At 31.8% G+C, this 15885-nt stretch overlaps 1 protein-coding gene across 2 annotated transcripts in view; it reads left to right on the top strand.

The window, feature by feature from the left end:
• LOC114327758 (PDF receptor-like) overlaps nt 1–15885 on the top strand; it is a 1644969-nt gene that overhangs the window by 1055266 nt on the left and 573818 nt on the right. The window lies entirely within an intron of this gene.

Below are 15885 nucleotides of genomic sequence, written 5' to 3'. Positions count from 1 at the left end.
TTTAATCGCAGGAATACCTAGTACCTACATGTGACATATCAATCGAAGCGTACTGAACAGTCGAAATTGAATCTTTAGTTCTGGTTTTGAAGTCATTGCCGTTTAAACAGTTATGACCAAAAGTTTAGTAAACATGACCCAAAATTAGCGAAATCGTATATAAATCGACGCAAAGTCACACAAAGAGTTTAAATATGGACTTCTAATTCTACTTTAGGTCACTTTGGGTGAAAACCTAGAACTTACGAAGTCCAATTACCTGTCTTACTATTCACTACTGAGATGCGTTCAGATAATTAACGTAATAAAACTAATGGGTAATGAACGTATTAAATATTGAAATAATGTATGTTACACATTCAGTATTATGGGAAACTTTTTATCGCCTTTCTCACCAAAAAGCCCAACGCAACTCTGACATCAAAACCAAACCCAGTAATACAAACTGACCCAACTTATCTTTCACCAAAATCCACAGCCTCCTTCAAATCAACAACCTTCTACTGTTGTACGCAATTTCTCAGATATTCACATATCCGATTCAGCTACCAAAGCTCTGTCAAAAAGCTTCAATTTTTCTGCCACTTTTCTGTCAATTTCAACTAAGAAAATTGTTTGTCAAACTGAAGACACTATTTCCCATCTTCTTTCGGACCAAACCGAAATTGTCGGACAAGGTGTCGACAGAAGTCTTCGTACTTCCAAGCCCCCACCAACAAATATCAGTCTTTCAGAAAGACGTTAAGAACTCTTTAACAAACCTGACATTGTCATCCCTCCGGCCGACAAAGGTAATGCCACCGTCACGGTCAATCTCAACTCTTTTAATTATCTCGACAAAATTTTCGAGCTTCTCAATTCATCAGAATACAAACGCGTCCCAAACGATCCCACTAGGTACCGATCTATTAGAAAAACGGCTAAACCCATTATAGTTTGGTATAGTTAGACAAAAACCCAGACATCCAAAGTGAAAGTTATCTTTCAACACCAAATTGTTCTATATGGTCCACATAATGTTCAGAAAAAAGTCACAGCATTTTGAGCGTCGGGTTTGGGGGGGGGGGGAGAGGGGGGAGAAATCTGCAAATTCGTAGTTTTTTAAGTTGTTCGTCAATATTTCTAAAACTAAGCGGTTTAGCATGAACAATCCTCTACACAAAATTGTTCTACATTAAATTTGAAATAAAAAAGGTTCTATGCATAACCCTTCTAAAATGAACGGTTCCAAAGTTACGGAGGTAGTATAGTATAATTGTTCACCAAACACCACCTTCAACACCAAATTGTTCTATATTATGGTCCACATATTGTTCAGTAAAATGTTATACCATTTTGAGCGTCCGGTTTGGGGGGGCGATGGGGGAGAAGTAGGTAAATTTTAAGTTTTTCGTCAATATTTATAAAACTATGCTTTAGCGTAAGGAATGTTCTATAGAAAAATGTTCTACATAAAATTTAAAACAAAAAAGGTTCTACACATAATTGTTATAAAATCAACGGTTCCAGAGTTACGGAGGGTGAAATGTGGAGGTTTTCGATACTTTTTATATTTACCGATTTCTCCCCCCTCTCCTCCCCAAACCCGACGCTCAAAATGGTGTGACTTTTTTCTGAACATTATGTCGACCATATAGAACAATTTGTGTTGGATTATAACTTTCACTTTCGATGTCTGGGTTTTTTGTATAGTTATATCATAAATATTGCCCAAAAAATATAAAAAGTATCGAAAACCTCGACTTTTCAGCCTCCGTAACTCTGGAACCGTTGATTTTATAACAATTATGTATCGAACATTTTTTGTTTTAAATTTCATGTAAAACATTTTTGTATATAACATTGTTTACGCTAAAGCAAAGTTTTAGAAATATTGACGAAACTTTTTACTGAACAATATGTGGACCATATAGAACATTTTGGTGTTAAAGGAAAACTTTTACTTTGGATGTTTGGGTTAGGCCTTTTTTTGGACCAGTTATACTATACTACCTCCGTAACTTTGGAACCATTCGTTTTAGAAAGATTATGCATAGAGCCTTTTTTATTTCAAATTTAATGTAGAACAATTTTGTATAGAGGGTTGTTCATGCTAAACCGCATAGTTTTAGAAATATTGGCGAAAAACTTAAAAAACTACGAATTTACCGATTTCTCCTCCCACTCCCTCCCAAACCCGACGCTCAAAATGGTGTGACTTTTTTCTGGACATTGTGTGGACCATATAGAACAATATGGTGTTGAAGGATAACTTTCATTTTTGATGTCTGGGTTATGCCATCTTTTGGATCAACTATACTCTGTACCTTGGAAGAAGAAGGGCCAAAGTCCAATTTCTTACTTTTGAGTAATTCTACTTATTAGGTTTCTCGCTCTTAATATTCGTTATCTTCCTTAGGGTATTTTATATACAGGTTTTATTTTATTGCAGCTGTATTTGTATATCAAAGACCATTAGTGGTGTGAATTTTTTTTTAAATTTAGCGGAAATGCTATTTTAGGTGAATATTGGCCTTTTTCAATTTATCGTATAATAATTTGGTTTGGACTATGGCCCTTTTATTATGCATCTGTGCCACTCACTCTCTTGACTTTACATGGTTAATGAAATCATAATTTCGATTACCTACTAATAAAATTTATTCAAGAGAAAGTTCTAGGTATATAGTCCAGAAAGCCACTGCGCATCCGCTAGGAAAAATATTTTATTAGGATTTTTTGCACAATCTTACTCAAAAAGGACCTCTTTTAACAAATTTGCATGTTGCCAGGACCAAAAGTTTGGTCAAAAATTTTTTAAACGTTTGTTTTTTTCCTAAAATTATTTTTTTTGCATGAAACAAAATTTTTTTAGGTTTATTGGATCATTCCAAACAGAAAAAGACTTTAGTGACTTTTCTCTAAAGTTGATAGTTTTTGACATATAAGCGATTAAAAATTGAAAAATTGCGAAATCGGTCATTTTTAACCCTCAAAAACTATGTGAAAAACTGAAAATTTGAATGATACCAAGGTAGGTAGATATTCTTTAAACATCGATTGATGAAATCTCGAAGAGTTTTTTGCAATAAAATATTCACAACTCCTTTGATTTTTAATTGCTAATCAAGCGTGCGCGACACTATTTTCCACCGTTGCATGTGTATGCAGTATGGTGCAAATGAAAGGAATAAATTCGTTATTTCGGAAACCGGCGACTTTAAGGAAAATCCCGAAACATGTCGATTTTTATTTTTAAGTTATGATATTGTGACATATATGGTATACTAGTGACGTCATCCATCTGGACGTGATGACGTAGTCGATAATTTTTTTAAATAAGAATAGGGGTCGTATGCTAGCTCATTTCAAAGGTTCTTCAATTCTCTATTCAGTAATATAAACATTTACATAATTATTTATACAGGGTGTCCAATAATTTAATTTTTTTGTCAATTTTCCAAATGATTTAAATTAATAAAAATTTTTTGGACACCCTGTATAAACTAATATGCATATATTTATATTACTGAATAGAGAATTGAAGAACCTTTCAAATGAGCCAGCACACGACCCATATTCTCATTTAAAAAAATCATCGATTACGTCATCACGCCCAGATGGATGACGTCACTAGTATACTATATATGCCACAATATCACAACTTAAAAATAAAAACCAATCTGCTTTGGGATTTTTCCTTAAAGTTGCCGGTTTACGAAATAACGAATTTATTCCTTTCATTTGCACCATACTGTCGGTGGAAAATAGTGTCGCGCACGCTTGATTAGCAATTAAAAAACAAAGGAGTTTTGAATATTGTATTGCAAAAACTCTTCGGGATTGCACCAATCGATGTTTAAAGAATATCTACCTACCTTGGCAACATTAAAATTTTCAGGTTTTCACATAGTTTTTGAGGGTTAAAAATGGCCGATTTCGCAATTTTTCAATTTTTAATCGCTTATATGTCAAAAACTATCAACTTTAGAGAAAAGTCACTAAAGACCTTTTCTGTTTGAAATGATCCAAAAAACCTAAAAAAATTTTGTTCCATGCAAAAAAAATTATTTTAGGAAAAAAACAAAAAAAAAACGTTTTTAGTTTAAAAACATTTAGAATAACTTAAAAATATTGGCCGTAAAAAATCTGTTTTCGTATTCGACAAGCTGATATTTTTTTCCACAAATTTGAAAGAAATACGTAGTTATTCTGGGACGATTAAAAAAAAGCAGTAACTATTTTCTTAATTATTCCCACTAATTTGTTTACACTAATTAAAAAAAAGTGATTAGGAGACCAGACCTGATTCCGAACCACAAAGCGTGTTTAATTTCAGCTCCGATATAATCGCAATTTTATACGAGAATTTTCACCATAATAAGTTAACAAAAGTGATATACCTGTTAAATAAAGTCAGTGTTATAAGAAGACCTAAAACCGTGAGTAGAAAAACATTAATTAGATTGGAATAATATATTTATTTTGGAAATCTATAAATCTTTCGTTTCATTGGTCCAAAATGCTTAGTTTTAAAAATGCTGTAGTTAAAATTGCTTGAACGAGTCACTTATCACGAGTGTATGCAAAATTTGAACAGCCATAGCATAACCAATTTGTGTCTAACATGAAAACAAGAAATCTAAAATATTCAGGGCCCTTTGTTTGAAAGCTAATCAAAAATGGAATTAACTGATCATTATCAAAAATATAGAGCACTTCATCGATTGTCATTTGTTTCGAGCTTCTGTCATATGTTGTATAATCTGTGTATAATATTAATATACACGGATTATACGACATATGACAGAAGCTCGAAACAAATGACTGTGAATGAAAAGACCAATTTAACTGTAACTGTCTTGGTTACTGTTACTGTCAATGTCAACTTTTATTGGGTTGCTGATAACATAAATGATTACAATATATGAGATTAATTGATTGATTAGTTAATCAATGATATTAATAATTGTTATGTTAATTAATAATTTTTAATTATATAACTCAATAAATTATGTTAATTATCATTGTTAATCAACTGATTGGCGTACGAACAACGGATTTTGTTATTTGATGGCTGTTAAGAGCACTTGATTATAATCAACTTCTGGATTAGCGTTCGAAAAATAGGCCCTCGGAAAGGCAAAATAATAATTTTATTACTCTTTGAGATTTTTGGTATTGCTTATAATTTTTAAGTTATTTTGGAAAAAATTGGAATGTTTTTTAAAATCAAAAAACATTTTTATTTTAAAACCAAGGTTTTTCAGAAATAAGCATTTTAAACTAATGAAACTTATAGATCACATAAATAATACATAAGTAAAATAATCTGTCAAGCGGTAACGATTAATTTTATTTGGATGCTAATTAGGGGGTGATTTTCGCGATTCTTTTTACCAAAAAATAAAAGGACCGAACAATGTTTTGAGCGTAACCCACTTACATTGAATGTTACAAGTTTTTTAAAAACAAAAATAAACCTTTTTTTAAACAATTTAAAAAACTTGTAATGAGTTTTCCCCGAAAAGTGCTCCGTTTTTAATTATTTCACATTGAAATATTCGATTTGAAATTTGACGAAGGAGGACTTACTTTTCATTAGCTAAAACTCTGCTTCTACCCGGTCTACAGACTTTATGCGTACACCGTTTTTTTTATAAGCTATATTTTTGGAAAGAAAATACTTACTTTTTGGGCTATTTGCGAGAAACCTTCCAAAAACATGTTTTTCTTTGTTAAAAATAAACATATTCACTTGAAAATAACTCAAAAATTATTGACTTAGTGAAAAAACTCTATAGAACAAAAGTTGCTTAGAATTAGTCGTTTTATGCAATTCCGGACTTATTTTGCATGTATATTTTTCACCACCGAGAAGGGGGTATTACCCTCCATTTTTGTAAAATCGAGGGGATCAAGAATTGTAAACTTTTTCTTCTGTAAACTTCTACAATGATCAACAATTTCAACTACCTATGCCCAAATTTTTATCCTTCCTTTTTTTGGGTCAGGTTGTTTTTTCATCGAGCTATATGTTTACCTTGTAGGAAAAGTCACATTCCTGTACTCTGTATTGTCTTCATCTGACTCTGTCTCGGCTTGCGCCTCGACGGCAATCTTTACATCGTCCGGGAATGTTAAGCCTTTCCTACTAGATACAGAATGTACTTTTTTTAACTTATATTAATAATATAAACTATTGCAAAAATTCAAACGTAAAAGTCAATTTTTTGAGCTCTTCCAAAAAATTATTAAATATTATCGATTTTCGATAGAAATAAAAGTATTTCCACTAACGTTTTGGTGTTCATCGAGTTTAGATCGTTAATTCATAGCCGATTAGTACGAGTTTTAACAGATTTGAAATGTTATAGTGGAATTTGACTGCTGACTGGAAGACACTGGAAGTGGTTAAGTGAATATTATTTGATTTAATAATTATTTTTGGAAATGAATAAGCCTATCACTGATTTGCAGATTGTAATCTGAGCTGATATTTACTTGTATTTACCCTTTTTCTAATAACTAGTTGTTCGTGGTTTTGGTAACCTGGCTCAAAACAACATGTCAAACCAAACTTCAAACTCACTTCACACACAAATTTCCGACACATCAACTTCCTTTATACGATCCAATATATTAAAAATACAAATAATTCTTCTGTTTCCAAATCTTATGCAGCTGCCACCTCTACAAAATTGGCTCCCTTGCCTCCATTGTGTGTGCCTTCTCGAGATCAAGAGATCCTCATGCTTTCTCTACCCAATACTGTACTATTTGATTACATTAAAGCAGCAAGTAGTATTGTTACCCCCAAAAACATAAATTTCGCATCTAGAATCTCCCTTAGTCGTATATGTATTTACCTGTCTTCTTCATCACAAGTTGACAGCCTTCTTAATATTTATCAAAACAGTTCAGTTAATTCAACAGTTATTCCAGTACGCAGACTTGTTTCGCCTACCAAAACGATATTGATTTCTAATGTACGCCCATATATTCCTCATACCATAATTAAAAAAGCACTCCAGGATCTAGGATTAACACTTACCTGTCCTCTTTCTTACGTTAAATGTTGATCACATGATTATGAATACGCTCATGTTTTAAGTTTCCGCCGCAAAACTTATATCTTACCTAGCAGTAATGACTTTTCTATGCAAACTTTAACTATTTAACTACCATTTCTTTTGATGATTTAATTCACAGAATATTTATATCAACTGATAAACTAGACTCTTTTTTTGCAAGCAAGTTGGACATACTGCAGAGTCATTTTTCAATATCCAAGACAGTGTTGCTTCCCAGGACCCCCCTCGATATCAGTCAACTCATCAAATATATTAAAACTATCCCATGTTATTTTAACTACTAGTAACACCCTTTCTATTTGTAAGAATATTTTTCTAACTTATCATCCGAAAAAATACTTACACCTTTCTTCTCAATAGTTTTTCTTTTCTTTCCCTTATTCCTTCTTCAAATTAATAACATGAAGTATGATACAGTGGAATTGTGATGGATTTTATCCTCTCCTAGACATCTCCCTCATCTTTAATAAACTTTAATCTGCCAACAACAAAGAAAGCAATTTTAGAAATTATACCATAAAAATCGTATGATTTAATTATGTTTACCAATGCTTCTAAAACTACCACTGGTATTGGCTGTGCTGTCACAACTAAACATGAACTATATAGTATTCTGTTGGCATTTAAATGCATCTCCCATCAAAGCGGATTTCCTTTCATCTATCCATTCAATCAATACAATTTTCACTGACCACACCTTGGTTCAAAACATTTATGACATTTACCAAAATCTCTATACTTGACATGTAAAAGTCTCTCTCATATGGCTACCCTCTCATACTTACTGGAGTTACTGATAATGAAACAGCAGATCATTTTGCCAAAGAAACTAGCAACCACAATACTGGAATAACCACAATTCAACTATCTAGCGATCTCAAACTCGCTTCCAAAAAGTCAGTAAAGGATGCCTGGCAAAACTTATGGCTGCAGAATAAAACAACTCCACATGAACTCCAACCATCTATTGGTCATTTCTCCCTGGACTTTCTAACTAAAAGAGAAACATCGAGTATTCGAAGACCCCGAATTAATCACACCAAACCTACTCATAGTTCCTTGATGCCCTCAGAAACTCGTCCGACTTGCCTCCATTGCAATGTTTACCTGACTGTGAACCACATCCTCACCGACTGTAATTCATTAACCAACCTGTAGACTTTACTGAATAATATGAAACCCATTGTTAAAGAAATTCTCAACAACCCTACATAGGGTTTTTCATCGATTGTCATTTGTTTCGAGCTTCTGTCAAATGTTGTATAATCTGTGTGTAATATTGATATACACGGATTATACGACATATGACAGGAGTTCGAAACAAATGACTGTGAATGAAAAGCCCTATACAGAGAGCATGAACACTATAATATATTGTTTTTAAAAACCGCTCATATTTGCAACGAGATTTAATATAAGAGACATTAGTTAAAGTTATATAAATTATTATTTATTATCGTTATTTAATATGTATCTAATGTTAGTGTTCTTGTGCCAATGTTCGTAGTTGTCCAGGTATTTTATGCAAATAAATAAAAAAAAACAATACATTGCAATATTTGTAGGCTATTGATTATGTTCAAAATAAGAGAGCTAAAAGGAACTACAACGTTAATGGGATTTTATAATCTCATATAGTCAATGAACCTCTATATTTGAAAAAACCGCGGAGTGCTACCATTTAGATAGGTGCATTTTTGAGAAAGGGGCGAATTAGTCCCTAGGCTCAGGGTGAATTAGGATGAGTTCTATGCACTTTTGGTACAAACACTTCTACAGGAATATTATTCCAGATTAAATTTACTATCGAAATATCACATTTTAGAGTCAAAAATAGTTTTTTTTACAAAAAAATATTCAAAAGAAAATCAAGAAAAAAACACCAAAGAAAGCAATTTTGTTTTTTGCCCCATAACTTTTTTCCTCATGGATATAGGTATAGGCACAGATTAACTTAACACAGATGCGAAAGCTACGCTATGATGCCGGTACAAAAATTGGTAACCTTGAAACTAAGGAGCACAGTTGTTGTGCCGGTGTTTGCACCAATACAATTGATAACTTACAAGATAGTTCATTTGGTCTCTAATACTTACTTTTACACCTGATTTGATATTTACTAAAAATTCAGACAAACAAAACGTAACAAAAAATTGGTCATTTAATAAATTTCTGTGTTAAACGAAAAAGGAAATAAAAATGCAATAGTTAATTTGGGAATTCTAGGTATGTCCTTAACAAAACAAGAGAAAGTTAACTAACTATTAGAAAAGTGACAATCGTTAAAGATTTATATATAAATGGTCATTTATTAAATTTCTGTGTATATTGAAAAATAATAAAAAGTTGCTTGGAAGTGAACACGACATAAATATAATAGGGAATATACTTTGGGAATTCTTGGTACTAGGTACAAAACAAAAGAAAGTAAACTAGCTACAAAACAAAACAAAGTTTTGTCCTTGACAAAACAAGAGAAAATAAACTAGGTATTAGAAAAGTGACAGTCGTTTGGTGACAGTAATTTGGGAATTCCAGGTATGGCCTTCCAGAACAAAACCAGATAAAGTGTAGTTAATATAATAATTTTCTAGTTCCAGGTTATTTAATTATATAATCAAATAGATTGGCATTTAATTATATAATCAAATTAAGTCGGTATGTTTAGATGCACATCTATAAGGCTGTTTTTTATTGTCCCTATAAAAATGCTCCACAAACATGCAAGAAGTTTTTTTATTATCAAAATGGAACGAATTGTTAATCAAGTTGTTTCTAGTTGCTTTTTGTAAATGTGGAGGATCAAAAAAATAAATAAGCTTATGACCTCCCAACTCAAATTCAGGGTTTTCGACAGTGACATTTAAGTTTCTGAAAAGCTTTATAAAGTTCTGACCCTAAATCAGTTAGAAGACCTTGAACATGTAACCCAGATTCAATAATTTGCTAACACATTCACTGAGAACTTCAGTTAAGTCATTATCATCAAAGGTTGTATTAAAAAAAATAAGCAATTGGCTGTTTCCAATTCTGAAACAGCCCTCTTGCCATAATAACCGCAACGTTTTTTGCAACTAAAGATCTATTTTTTTCTTTCCCTATATCTTGGAATCCAACAATTTCATCACGACCCAAATGAAAATAAAGATCTGACTTAATCGCAGCTTCATCAATGCATATAATACAATTTTTATCCAATTCTGACATATTCTTAACTTTTAACTGGACCGCATTAAATATAGAGGACTGAGATAATCCAGGTTTACAAAAAATTTTTCAAGTAATTTCTTCCAAACAACGTTTAGTTGGTAAATAAAGAATTTTTTTCAAAAAGTGATACGTTTTGGGTCCAAAAAAGTATAATATTACAGCGAATTGTTTGTATTCCTGAGAGTATCTTCTGGCCTTTGGGACTTTTTTCTGCAACAGTGCCTGAATTTTTACAATTTCGGCCAATGATTTATTAAGAAATTTGTCATGCAATTTTTTAAACTGCTCTAACTCCTGTTTTGTACCGTTTTGTTTTTTACATATTTTTCTATTTAAAAGTTTTCTTTTTAAAAACCTGATTTTATATTTCAGTTTAGATTCACGTGACAAGTTATACATAAAAGATGCTGGTGTTTGTAATGATACTGAAGGTGATAACGGGGAAAGATCTTTTGTAATTCTTGTAGAAATGTGTCCATCTTTTTACTTACTGGGGCTGATAGAAACTTATTGAGTTTTAATAGGGTAATTATTGATATTTACCTAATTTTTTAACTGACAATATTTCCCATTCTAAATAGTTAAAATAGACAATATTTGAACTTTTTTCGGCGGCTCCTCAGACGTATTCGCGCAGATATCTTTAGATTCGGTAAAAATTAACGGCAAAGCATTGTCATACAAGAGTTTTCGTCGTGAAGATGTGCATAAAAATTTATTTTCAAAGTGCTTTTCGCAAATTCTGTATCTAGTTAAATCCTCCTCTAACAAATCTTGTCTTTTAGTAGCTTTTAACCATAGCTCACTCCTATAACATAAGATGTTTTTTAATAAAAATTTAATGTCTTGTTAATATCTCTTCTATTTTTAAAATTATTTTGACTATCTTCAATAACAGGGCGTTATTCATTCTTACTAGTAACTAAAATTTACTGTTTTCAAGACAGGATTTTTTTCACACGTATCAAAATATTTCTTGAAAAAATACTATTGGAACTATTTCTAACACACATAGCTTGAGTAACCATTTTCTGTAAGTTTCGAGATTAATATAATTAATATGATATAAGTAATATGCCGCTTAATCAGTATTTAGAAAGTAAATCAACACCCTTCACAAATACACGTATATCCAACCATTTTTAAAAATATAACAAAACTATTTAAACACACTTGATAAATAGAAAAAATTCCCAATAATCAGCCCGCCCGTCAATTTAACACTACAATAAGCGCATGTACTGTCGAGGTTATTCAGGAACTGACAATAAGCGTAAGCCTACATACTAAGCGAGCTACTAAGCGACTACCCTTTTGGTAACTCAAAGTGGGAGGAGTTTACCAAAACTCAGTACCAGAGTTATCGCCAGGGTTTCGCATCTGTGTTGGGTTAATCTGTGGTATAGGTATTGCTTTAGTAAAAAATAACTTCAGTTTCTTCTATTTAAAATGACGTTTAGTATAAGTTACTAGGATTTATATTTTCCGAAATAGGATTTTTCAAATTTCGCCGCTCACAGCATTTTTAGGGCCATTTTCCCCATTATTTCGCAAACATTGTTCTGTAACTTTTTTCAACGCATTTCTAGGTATATGTAATGGTACATTTAATAGAGATAGAAGTCAATTACCTTTAAAATGATCTATTGTATAATAGGTCTGGATCCCGCGTATGAAAAAAAGTTGATTAATAGCAAGCTGAAAATTTGTTAATAGCTTAAGGGTGTCTAGTCGAATAAACTTTGATATATGGGAACACTGAAACAGGGGTAGTTTTAATTGTGGAACAGGTTAAAAATTTGGAACGGTTACAGCGCGAAAACGGCACATTTATTTTGTCCGACAGAACAGACTTAAACTCTCCGAACAGAGATTAAACTCTCATGAAAAAATCAGACTGCTATTTATTACCTGTCATAATTCCTGTCATTTGACATATTCTACATGTTCCACTCATTAAAACGCCCATTTGGTGATAAATAGCAGTCTGATTTTTGCATGAGAGTTTAATCTCTGTTCGAAGAGTTTAAGTCTGTTCTGTCGGACAAAATAAATGTGCCGTTTTCGTGCTGTGACCGTTCCAAATTTTTAACCTGTTCCACAATTAAAACTACCCCTGTTCCAGTGTTCACACATATCAAAGTTTATTCGACTAGACACCCTTAAGCTATTAACAAATTTTCAGCTTGCTATTAATCAACTTTTTTTTCATACGCGGGATCCAGACCTATAAGGTTGTGCGACTATTTTTAAGCAAGTTATGCTTTTTCAAGGTTTTATACTTTTAATGATTTTTGATATTTTTTATGATTATTGTTTAAATTTCTTATTATGACCTTTTTCTTGTTCATTTAAATATATACATTGTGCAATAAAAAGAGATTATTTTCTTTGCTTTAAAATGGTGTATTGCAAAAAATCCTAGGACAATTTTTAAACAAGATATCCGTAGAATATCCAAGGGTATCCGTAATTTGAGAAAAATTTTACAATTTTTTATTTTTTTCAATTGGAAGAATATAGTTGGATATTGTTACATAATTTTTAATTCCAAATATCTTTTCTTAATAACACTTTTCGATATTGTGAAATATAGAGGTAATTCACTCTTGAGCGAAATTTATATTTTTTAACACACCTCGTACACTATTGATAAAATTTTATATCTGATGGTTGCATCTCAGGTTTTAGATTATGCAGAGCATTTTATGAAGAACAATTTTTTTTCATAATGTTAATAATAAAAAAGTTTCCATATGGTTCCAGCTTAGTGGGACCTGTGGCATGTGTATTGTGTATATGTCACATTTTGAGAACGCATATCTTGTTTAAAAATAGTCCTAGAATTTTTTACAATACACCATTTTAAAGTAAAGAAAATAGGCTTTCTTTTTTATTACACAATGTACATACCTAAATATATAATAAAAAAAGTTATAATGAGAAATTTAAAAATAATCGAAAAATATATCAAAAATTATTAGAAGTATACAATTTTCAAAAACCATATCTTGATTAAAAATAGTCATACATCCTTCTACACTTGACTATTTTAAAGGGAATTGACTTTTCTTCCTACTAAATGTACCATTTCATATACCTAAAGCTGCGTAGAAAAAAGTTACAGAACAATGTTTGCGAAGTAACAAGGAAAATAGGTCAAAATCGCTGTGAGTAGCGAAGTTTGAAAAATCATATTTTGGAAACTATAAATTATAGAGACTTTTACCAAACACCATTTTAAAGAGAAAGGATGAAAGTTATTTTTCTGTGAAGCGATACTTATACCTATATCCCCATGGGAAAAAGTTATGGGGTGAAAAACAAAATTGCTATTTTTCGTGTTGTTTTCTTGCTTTTGTTTTGAATATATTTTTGCAAAAAACAATATTTTTTACTTTGAAATATGATATTTCAATAGTAAATTTAACCTGAAACAATTTTTATATAGACGTGTTTGTAACAAAAGTGCATAGAACTCACCCTAATTCGCCCTGTGCCTAGGGACTAATTCACCCGTTTCTCAAAAACGCACCCCTTTAAATGGTAGCACTCCACGGTTTTTTCATATTTAGAGGTCCATTGACTATACTAAACAATAAAACCCCGTTAACGTTGTAGTTCTTTTCTATAATACATAATCAATAGCCTATTGTAGTGAACGTAAAAAGTACATACGACTTAGAAAAAAAGATCAAAATCTGTCAACTGGGACCCCAGATACAGTATTTTGAATTTCATCAACATTCTGAAAACTTAAATTTTCAGTTCCCTCTTCCTGGTCCAACTAATTTTCAGTTTAGCCTCATTTTTAGCAGTCACAGACAATGCTGCCTAAATTAAATCTCATCACAACTATTTACCTAGTTGTTCTAGAATAACTTTGTTTTAAATTCGTGTAAAATTGTCTTTTTTTTTAATATGGAAAAATATTTCGTATACTAATAATATTAGGCCTGGATCCCTCGTACCAAATAAAGTTTATTAAACGCAAGTTGAAAATTCGTTAATACTTAACGGTGTCTAGTCGGACAAACTTTTAATTTAATTTAATAACAAAGTTTTAATTGTGTAACAGGTTACAGGTTTCGAACGTCAAACTACAAAAACGTCCCATTTATTTCGTCGGACAACACATCCAATTGATTTGTTACCCTTTCATTAAACTCTCATGCAAAAATCAGAGTGCTATTAATTTACCATCAATATAATTCCTGCCATTTGACATGTTCTACGTGTCGGACTTATTAAAATAAAAACATATTTGCCGGGCAAACATTTCTCATATATTGTAGGTACAAAGTTTGCTATTGAATAAACTTAAAAACAATTTGCTAGTTTTTACAATCATAAACTTGTCAGGATGACATGTTCCACAATTAAAATCACGTTCCAAAATTAAAACTTCCCCTGTTCCAGTGTTCCCACACATTAAAGTTTGTCCGACTAGACACCGTTAAGCTATTAATCCTGACACATTCAGCTTGCTATTCATCAACTTTTTTTGGTACGCGGGATCCAAGCCCGCGATATAATAATTTTACAGGTATTTCTAATAATTAATATTTTTTGTTTTTATGTTAAAAATACCAGCAATTTTGCAAAACGATTTGTGGTTATAAAAATGATTTGTTTAACCTTTTTGGTATATATTGGCAGTTTACTTTTATATTCTACTTTCATTTGATATGCGTAGCATTGCCGCATTATTATGCGCAGAATAATCTTCATTATTTTCTCACTGTTATTGCAAAAAAAGTCTCTGGGATAAAGAAATATTGTAACTTTCAGTCTAATTGATGGATTGTTCTGAAATTTTGAGGGTTTGTTAAGTACCCCGATACCCAATTTTGAGTAAAATACCAAAGTTGTAGGTTAATTTTAATAATAGTTGTTAGCAAATAACCATGTTGCGTTATTTTTGCAGTATGCAAAGCAACAAATTGACTTCTTTTTATTTAGCTAATGCCTCGACAACTAATGGCCATTGGCATGGTAGGTGCAGTGAATTTTTGCAGTTAGGTACCTAGTGTCATGTGTAGTGTGTGTGTTGAGTAAATGTCTTGTTACTTTGCAAAGTCGACGTCATTGTCTTTCCAAAGAGACCTTAATTGTATCCGAACGTCTGCAGTCCCTCCGGTAAGTACCGATCCCACAAAGACAGATTTTCATTTATTAAAAATTATAATAAACGAAAAATTTCTGACCCCGGTGAGATTCGAACTGACGACCATTAGGACGTTTCGATCCAAAGGTAGGCGCTCTTGCCACTGAGCCACAGAGGGGTTAAATTGACTTTTCTACTTTCAAAAATTTTGAAGCTTTTCAATATTATATAAAAATAAAATCTTGTTATGTCAACAATTGTATGTCAACTCTTAATTTTTTTAATGGGTCCAAAGAATCGAAAAAATTGCGTTTTTTGCACTAATCTGTTGATAATTAAAAACGGCTCCGAGCTCTCGGCAGGCAGCAGGAAGGTTTTCTTCCAAACAATAAATAAAAAAGTTGTCAGATGCCGGTAATATTCAAAGTTCCGTACAGGGTCCTTTTTTGCTTATTTCTCTAGAGTAAAAATTATTATAAGTTGTATAATTGCCAA

Source organism: Diabrotica virgifera, chromosome 2 (genome assembly GCF_917563875.1).
Source record: "Diabrotica virgifera virgifera chromosome 2, PGI_DIABVI_V3a".
Lineage (NCBI taxonomy): Eukaryota > Metazoa > Arthropoda > Insecta > Coleoptera > Chrysomelidae > Diabrotica > Diabrotica virgifera.
The sequence above is the reverse complement of the archived record's forward strand: the minus strand, read 5'-3'. Positions and strand labels throughout refer to the sequence as shown.